This window comes from Akebia trifoliata, chromosome 6 (genome assembly GCF_017979445.1).
Source record: "Akebia trifoliata isolate Shusen 1 chromosome 6, ASM1797944v1, whole genome shotgun sequence".
Classification (NCBI taxonomy): domain Eukaryota; kingdom Viridiplantae; phylum Streptophyta; class Magnoliopsida; order Ranunculales; family Lardizabalaceae; genus Akebia; species Akebia trifoliata.
The window spans coordinates 21,919,603-21,929,427 of record NC_141380.1 but is presented as its reverse complement, the minus strand read 5'-3'; the positions used below and the strand labels follow the sequence as shown (position 1 = coordinate 21,929,427).

Sequence of the window (9,825 nt, the reverse complement as noted above, 5' to 3'; positions counted from 1 at the left end):
CTAAAACTCTTACCCGAATGCTCATCAAGCCGATTCAGGTTGTTAACTCGCATATTAACAAATGAGTCAAATAGAAGTAGTTTAACTCAATGATTTTATTGCTTTTCTTGGCTCGGAGGTTAATTCTAATAAGAGCTTTATTTTCCTGGCTGGAGTTAACAAAAGCATAGACGATGATGTGGCTATTATTATGTGTGTCAAGAAAGGGACTCTGCCGATTAGGTACTTGGGGCTCCCCCTCCTCTCTACGACGCTTTTTTCTAGAATTTGTCAACCTCTAATTGAGAGGATATCAGTAAGAATCAATTCCTGGAAAGGCAGATTCCTATCCTATGTTGGCATATTGGAGCTTGTCAAATCGGTTCTCCTCAGCATTAAAGTCTTCTGATGCAATTGTTTCCTCCTTTATTTCAATGCTGTTAAGGAAATAGAGAGATTATGTGCTCGATTCTTATGGTCTAGGCCTGACAATGTTAGCAAGCATAGTGTTGTTTGCTGGAATAAAGTATGTAAACCTTTATTTGAAGGAGGATTGGGCATTGTTAAAATCGTTGATTGGAATAAGGTTGTTATTTCCCGTTATGTTTGGATGATTGCTTCTAATCAGGATTCTCTCTAGTTCAAGTAGGTCAAATCTTATCTTATTAAAGGAAGAAACTTCTGGTCCTTAAGGATCCCTAAGGAAGCCTCATATGGAGATGGAGGAAAATTCTCAAAGATAAGGAGTATACCTCCTCCAATGTGGTTCATCTTATGGGGAATGGAAACTTTACCGAGCTATGGGAGGACCCATGGCACCCAGTCAATTTTCTGAACTCATTATGCCATGAGGAGCTTGCTTTTGACTTTAGAGTAGGCCTAAGGGCCAAGATCTCGTCCTTCATCAGGGATGGTAAATGGAAAATCCCTATGAGGAGAGAAGGTAGCCTTCTTGAGATTTCAAATCAACTCCATCAAGTTCCTATTCACCATAAGACTTTCGATAAAGTCGTTTGGAAGAATAATGCTAATGGTATTTTCTCTATGGCCTCTATTGTTAAGATCCATCCTTCCTATTCTCCTCGGCCTAGCTGGACTCACTTGTTTTGGAGCAACTCTAGAATCCCAAGGCACAGCTTCATTTTGTGGATGGTTATCAAAGGTAGACTTAAAACTATTAAGAAACTCAAGGATTGGGGGCTTAGTGTTGATGCTACTTGTAGGTTGTGTAGAGACCATGAGGAGAACACTAATCACTTATTCAACCAATGCACCTTTCCGAGCTTGGTTTGGTTGGGATCCTCTCTAAGTGCCTTGTGAATAAAATCTCTAGGAGCTGGGCAGATGAAGTGGATTGGGCTGCATCTCAATTCAAAGGGGACTCTGTTATCCAAAAAATGAAGCAAGTAGCATTATCTACCTTCATATACCACATTTGGAGATAAAAATGCAATCACATTTTTGGAATCAATTCAAGCATCAAACTTCTATTATCCACTCCATTATGGAAGACGCATGGTTTAGATTTGAGGATTAGCTTGAGAGCATTGAAGATTTAGATTATGACATAGCATTCTTGAATGCTTGGGACTTCAAAACATCTTTCTTCCATATGAGAAGAATTTTTGGCTCTTGAAAGAGACCTCTCATTGGGTTTTGGGAAATTAACTCGAATGGTGCCTTCTCTTCTTTGAGAGGTGCTTTGGTGCCATCATTCGGGGCTTGGAAGGAAGAGTGAAGGTTATTCTTGCTGGGTACATTCATCCTATCTCAGTCCTCCATCACGAATTGCAAGGTGTTTTCAAAGGTTTCAAGTTGGTTGCGTCTAACCATTGCTCGATGATTGAGGTACAATTTGATTCCTTATCTACTGTTAACATTCTCAATCACCTATGGAGCCTCCTTGGTATGTTCACCATTTATTTCTGACCATTTTGAGGCTTCTCCCTTCCTTCAAGGAGGTTTTGTTCACTCACATCTTCAAAGAAACCAATAAAGCTAGCGACAGCCTTGCCTCACTTCAAATCCCTATAGGCTACCATGTCATGGATTTTTCCTCCCTGCCAAGTGATTTGCTTGTTATCATCAATCAGGATTGTAGTGGTACGAGGTACTTGAGGATGAAATTGTTTTGTTTTTGTGTTGTTGCTGGTTTGGGTCTGCCTTAACCTAGATGACTTTCCAAAAAGAGATATTTTAAAGTAAATATAATAGGTTTGGAATCCCTTAACTCTTAAGAATGACTCATGACCCCAACTCTTTAAATGCAAAATTCAATGGTTGAGATTTATGAGTATCTTGATGATACAAATCTCAGAGATACTTATCCCGATGAGAATCTCAATCATGCATTTAAAGGATTGGGACTATGTGTTTTTTTCATGAGTCATTCTTAGGAGTCAAGGGATCTTGACCCAATAAAATATTTACTCTTGGTTCTCAACAAAAATATTGTTATATATAAAAGAATAACACTAGAGTTTTTTACCCAAGTTCCGAGTTGGCACAATAAGTTTTAAAAGTATGATTTGACAAATTTTCTATCCAAATCATAGGTTCGGTGTTTAGAACTAGGGGTGTCAATGGATCAATTCCACATATACCCAAATCAAAACATAAATAAAGTCTTGATTTTGATTCTTATCGATTTTGATTTTAGATATGAGATCCTTAAAACCAGAATACAGATATGCAATACCAAGGGTGGAGCTAGGATTTTCTTGCAGTGGGGCAAAGTATTGTCAATGGTAAGGTTGTAGAGCTTGAAGTTGAATGGTTTTGGGGGTGAAAATTCAAAGGGTTTTTATTAGAGGTTGAAAAAAGGTTATTTAGGTCATTTTCAATTAGTCTATGAGAAAAGACCCAATTCACGAGGCAATGTCAACTTCAAAAAACTTGAGGGAGTGGCAAAAAAATTGGTGAGAGGTGGGGGAGTTGGGACAAATGGGGCAATGTCATTAGCTAAAGGGGTATCTAAAATTAAAAATTAAGGCATAATTACAAGGGGAAGGGAAGAGTTGCCCCCCGCTGCCTCCTCACTAGCTCTGTCCTTGCCCAATATCTGTCAGTACCCTTTAAGACAAGCAATATGTTTTCCATGATTTTAAAAGATCTATATATGATAAAATAGATAAATATTTAAAAATGTAACAATTTAACTTGTAATTCCTTAATCATGAGTTAAGATCGATAATGAATTATTCATGCAAGTAAAACTTTTGAGAATAAAATTTTAGAAAATTATAATATGAAGCATTTATCAATGTTGAAATTTTATAAGAATGTAGAAAATGACTGGACATTCACTTAAAGAATTCATATTTCCTTTATATTTAAATTTTAATTAAAGTAAATTTTCTTCAAGATATCTCTTGGGTAGTATTTAATTATACTATTAATTTTATTTTTTGAAAAAAATTATTAGTCAGGTACACGACGGATACCCGAAGAAGACCCCTTTCTTATTGAATCCTTAAGATGGTTACCTAGAACCAGACCATAAAATGATCGGGTCCATGATGGTAGAACCAAAACCGATTAATGGGCTTCGGGTACATTGGGTAATCCAGTAATTAGGTGCCATTGACAGCCTTAGAACACAGCATATGGGATTAAGAATAAACCTTTTTCCGCTCAAATGGATGAACTCGTCAAGTTCTTTTCGTTGATGCAATTGTACAACTTCACAATTGTTTCAGATGGCGAAAGTTGACTCATTTGAAGCCCACCGCTGCTGTCTGACAACATTATCAGCCACTTCCTAGTGAAGACTGGTTTACACAGCACTCTCCTCTTTGAACAAACACCTCAATACATCATTCTTGTTTCACTTGGCACAGTAAAACACGTCAAGTTGGTGGCAAATGAGCAGAGGATGGGAAGCAAACCTATTGTGGAACAAAGGTGATGATGCTAGACCAGATATTGGTAACATAGAAAAGATGGTCATGTATACGTAATATAGGGTATGTAGTAGTAAGGAGGAACCATAGCAGCCAAAGCTAGAATGAAAGAACAGAGCGAAGGATGAAGGCAAAGTTTTGGTTATCTAAACAAGAAATTAAGGAATCCAAGAGAGTTTTATTCAGGATGTTTTGGGAAAATGGGTATGAACTTTGTAAACTTATGGAATTGGGCATGAAAAATTAAGACAGATTCTATTGCCAAACCAACTTTTGCTAACACCAGCCTAATTCACATGTAAATCACCAAAGAATTAGCACACATCATGAGGTGGCGTTAGCAAAAGTTGGTGTGGCAAGCTACTTCAGAAAAAACCTTGGTTCAGATTTGAGATTCATATCAAGCGAGCAGAAGATGAGCATTTTAACAAAAAAATTTCCCATCTGATTTTCAAACTATAAACCGCATTCTCTCTTATGTCAAATAGATGAAGTGCCTACTAAAAGACTTGTACACATAAAGCAACATAACAACCTCGGCCAGCAAAAGTAGGTCCCCCACCGAAGGGCATTGAGTTGTTTTACTTGAGGCGAGCTTTTTGGACCAGAGCAAATCAGGTTGTTTTGTTCCATGCCTATTGACGAACTAAGAGGCTTCAATGTCTCTAATGGATCAAAGCCCGTTGAACCAAAGCTTAGACAAGATTTTCATGCTTCCAATCTTCCAAGTGTTAGATATATATAGAAATACATTGGAGATCTTGTAATCCTCCTCCTCTTACGAAAACTACGACACAGATGCATATATATATATATAGTATACAGTTATAGAAATTGATTCTACATTGGATCTTAACTATTACAGCGAAATCTAAAAGAGGTACGTATAACAGAGAGAAAACTTGAATGGTTGTAGAAGCGAAAAGAACTCCTTATTGTTACCTCCATTATCTGGAATACTACTTACTATCTATCTGCCTTCATTTTTTAGCAATTGGGAAAAGACTTGGCTTGATGTTACATCTGAACTCCCATCGCTACTATATCCCTCCACTCTTATGTTAATAGAAGGAATTCGAAGAACAACAGCTGGTGAAGTGAGGTCAGATGCATGGTTCGTGCTGTCTTCATGCGCTTCTCTTGGCACCCACTTCTCCTGAAGCTGTAATGCATATTTCAAGTTCCACAATACATCACCCATTGTAGGCCTATCAACACCGTATTCAGCCAAACATTTCTCTGCGGTCTCTCCAAATTTCTTCAAAGAACTTGGATTGATCATCCCCGTGAGTTTCGGATCAATTATCTTCTCCAACAGCCCCTTACTTTGCCATTGCATTGCCCATTCTGCTAAGTTCACTTCATCTCTACAAAGCAATGTATCGATTGCGGGTCTTGCACAAACTACTTCGAAAAGAACCACTCCGAATGAATAAACATCAGATTTGTCTGTTAACTTCTGCAGTTTGAAGTACTCTGGATCGAGGTACCCAAAGCTACCCTTTACACCAGTGCTTACATGTGTCTCATCAAGACATGGGCCTGACCTTGAGAGACCGAAATCAGCAACCTTAGACACGTAATTCTCGTCAAGCAAAATGTTTGTCGATTTAACATCACGATGGATGATTCCTTGTGTGGAACCCGTGTGTAAGTAATGAAGACCCTTTGCTGCACCAATACATATCTCAAGTCTCTGCTTCCAAGTCAATGTTGGCAACTCCGAACCGTATAAATGATTCTTCAATGGTCCTTTCTCCATTAGCTCATATACCAATATCATCTCGGACTGTTCTTCACAATACCCAACCAAGGAAACAAGATGATGATGTCGAATTGTGGACAAGACCGTAATTTCTGTCTGGAATTCTGGAAGACCCTGCTTAGATCCTGGCACACCTCGCTTCACAGCAACTTTTCTATTATCTCTAAGCACTCCTTTGTAAACCATACCGAATCCACCTGATCCGATTATCATATTCTTGTTGAAGTTGTTCGTTGCAAATTGTATCTCAGCAAATGAAATCTTCAATCCAAGATTTATATTCGTGCCGGGAGATGCAGTTGCGGTTCCTTCAGAGTCTCTAGTATATGAACTCCCTCCAAAGCCAGGCAATGGTGACCAAGTCACAGTTTCTGAAGGTTTCTTCTCCTTTCTGCATTTTAATGCAATCAAGAATGCAAGTATCACCACACATAAAATTGCAAAGCCTCCTACAACCAATCCCACCAGAACCCCCACGCTAATTTTCTTTTTCTCTGTTTTAAAACTTAAATCATACCCACCATTCACCATCTTCATGATCTCTAGCCCATTTAAAATTGCATTAACATAAGGTCGCTCACTCAAACCAGACTTACCGACACTTACTGTCATATTAACCGAAGTGCCTGTATCAACGACAAAATCCATGTAGTATGGAGCCGCCAACTGATGGAATGAATATGTAGATAGATCGAGATCTTTGTATGCAGAGTTGTCATTGATATAGACATCAAAATACAACTGATCAAGTGCCTTACTAACGATATCGCAGAAATGCATCCGAACCAAGTACTTAGCATCACCCCTAGGATTAAGCGGCAATGTCCACGTTATATTGAAAATCAGATTCAACATCCGGGGATCCATATTCATTTCTTGTGCAGTGTTGTAAACATAATCAGGAGCAATCTCCCGGGTTGCTCCTCCTTCTAGATAGTTAAGTTTATGACTGAATTGAACTTTCTTCGCTGCAGATTTCAGAGTCAGAAATTCTTCATCTGGATTCCAAGTCCTCCATAGAGTGTCATTAAATGGTGTAATTTTATCACCTCCAACATTTAGCCTATATATAGTCTCTAAAATCTGTGACGACATGCCTTTGTGCACTCCGAATCCAACCGAATTAACAGTTCGGGCACCGTCATCCAGAATTAGATCGCTTGGAGCAGAAAAAACTTCGATGGCGTTAACGAATCCAAAACCCAAAGGTGTAAACATGATTTCAAGAATTTCAGTATCTACCTTTAATATATACTCCTTCAACACTACTGTGCTAATGTTTTGGAAACTAAAATCTTTTAAAATTGAGAACCCATTAGCAGAAACATGGAATGAAGCATGATGGAGATCATAACCCTGTGATTTGAAAGGAAAGAAATGAAGTCTTACTATATGGGTACCATTCTTCTTGACCTCAAATTTATAGCTGGAGACCCTAGTGAAAATTCTTGCTGTGTAATATAAAGATGATGAATCTTGAGATGGGTTTTGGTCCTGGAGTGAGATTGTTTTAGTTGCAGAGAGAAAAACAGAACCTGAACTCGATTCATCACCAATGAAGTTTCGGTTATCCACATTGGTGTTACCATTGGAACCACAGTTGATTAGGTAATTATCTACAGGAGTAAAAGCCAGTGATGGAAGATGAAGTGATGAGAAACTGAGAAGAAGAAAAAGAAGGAGAATTTGTGAGAGAAACTGAAGCTTTTTAGTGTCCATTAATGGAGAATTTTTGGGATTGTTGAAGAATTTCTTTAAGCTCTGTGTTTAATGGAGAGAAAATTGTGAGGAAATAATGCTCCAAAGCAGACAGCTTTTGACTTAAGGTTGTGTATGATTGCATAAAAAACGTTTTCTTTTACCAAAAAGAAATTCGATTTCTTTTACCAGAGTATTTGTCGTTCTTGGAAAGTTGGATTTTACCAAAAAAATTTGTGGACATTTTGTGATCCATAATCATCAAAATCTTGTCCGAAGGAGTGGCTATTCAGGATAGAAAAATAAAAATATGATATAACCACACCATTATAATATGATTACACATTATCATATTATAAGATCACAGCTTAAATAAAATTAGAGAACTTAAAGCGCATGGCATTCGGAGGCCCTAAAGTGAGCTAAACATTTTTTTTGTGTGGATGATCCATATGATGAGGATATCATCCTCACCAAAAATCAGCCCCTTCCAAAACTTCTATCCCCATCAAAAGTGATTTACAAAAATAGGACAGTTCACGATTCTTCAACTTGTAAACTAGGTTTAGAAGTTTCGCAATGAGCTGATTTTTGGTAAAGATGATTTTTACAATATAGAGATCATCCTCACAAAAAATCAGCTCATTTCAAAACTTCTAACCCCTATTTTGAAAAATGTTTGGCGCTCTTTAGGACCTCCGAACACTTCCCACTTAAAAGTTGAGTAGCACTATAATCTAAAATTATTATTTTCAAAGGTTATATGATCAAAATATTTATTTAAGATTGAATCATTTTTAAAAATCTCTTTAGGTTTTGGTGAAATTAGAGAATACTCTATTGACATAACCTTTCGTGAGATACTATTGTAAAATGATTAAAATGCCTTCACTTTCGATCATTTTCAAAACCCTTGATAACCCCCCCCCCCCCCCCTCCCTCTCAAAAAAATAAAAATCCATAATCTTCAACTTCTAATTGAAAACTTGTTATCTTCATCTTCGACCTATATAATGATTTTAGCTCCTATCATTGAACATCATAAAAATATAGGTTTTGGGGCATGAGGTTGAAGATAACGGAATTGGTCATTTTATGTTAGTTGTAGATACGTGAAGTTCAAAATTGTTTTGACATCATGTACGTGGATTTAGGAGTCACCACCATTTAATGTCGAAGGTGTGAATAGGCACCATAAAAATGAGTTTTAGAAAATTTATCTTTTGACTTATAGCGACTCATAATCAATGAATAAGGGGTTAGGTCTACCTAAGGACTAGATAAGAAGGTTCAGTTGAGGAACAATAAAGGTGTTAAACCCCTTGTCTCACCTATCAAGTGATGGTTACCCAAGCATGACCACAAGTGAAATAGAAAAAAAAAATTGATATTTCTAAAGTTAAAATAAATTTAAGAAGTAAAGAATAAAATGGACTATAGTTCAGATTGTAAAATCAAACAAAAGAGGCAATGAACAAGTTAAAAAAAAAAATTAGTGCACTTGTTGAAATTTTTTTGTAGGCTTGGGACTTGAGTACAAATCCACCAGGATTTCACTCTTTCGGGTCCCTAACCACTACCAAAATCTTATGTGTTCACTTTTAAGCCATTTTTTGTTGGTTCAGTCCATATAAAGTGTATCCATGAATTAGACATAACCTTGGTGGAGTAAGAATCTTATGCATGAGAATATTGTCCTCGTAGAAATGTTTCTTGTTAACTTAGAGAGTTATATGTAGATCTAGGAAGACCTCTACCTTTGACTCTTAGCCCTATTGAAATACAAAGATGGTGGCGGGTACTTATAGTGTATGCATGATATGTTCCCACCAAGGAAACTTATTAATGGTCTTAGAAAATGGAGATTGTTTCACATTGAAGTCTTATTCTCTACTTCCTTAAGTCATAAAAAGAGGACAAAAAATTAAAGAGATTAAATTAAGAATTTAAAGGTGCTTGGAATTTAAAGAAATGTAAAATTGCTACTAGTGACTACATGCTCTCTAAAAGCTTATTATGGCAGTAGAAATGGTAGATTACACCTCACCTAGGTGAGGGATTACTCTCTACTCTCTTATGCCATTAAACAAGAAAAACAAGCTAGTTACATTACAATAAGCTAAGAAGTGCTTGAAATTAAAGAATGGGAGGAGTGAGGAGAGGGAATTAAGAGGGATTTACTACATAAAATAGAAATATTGAACTCTCCCCATCTTCGGCTTTTTTCTTCTTCTTCTTCTTTGTTTAGGCTTCTAAGATATATGAGACAAGGTTTGGATAGGGTTTTGGGATACTAGAAGGTGTTGAGAAGATAAAATGATAGAATTTTGGTTCTTAAACTTACCTCTCCCAAATGCCTTGGATGGGATCTCTATTTAAAGGCTTTAAGGAGACCTTTGGGTATAAACTTGGTCCAATTTGCTTAAGTTCCCAATATTCTCAATAAAACAACAAAAAAAGACTATAAAAACCTTCCATCAA

At 36.9% G+C, this 9,825-nt stretch overlaps 1 pseudogene; it reads right to left on the bottom strand.

The window, feature by feature from the left end:
- Positions 1–4,576: 4,576 nt before the first annotated feature.
- On the bottom strand, positions 4,577–7,466 carry LOC147400406 (putative receptor-like protein kinase At5g24010 pseudogene; annotated as a pseudogene).
- Positions 7,467–9,825: the final 2,359 nt, after the last annotated feature.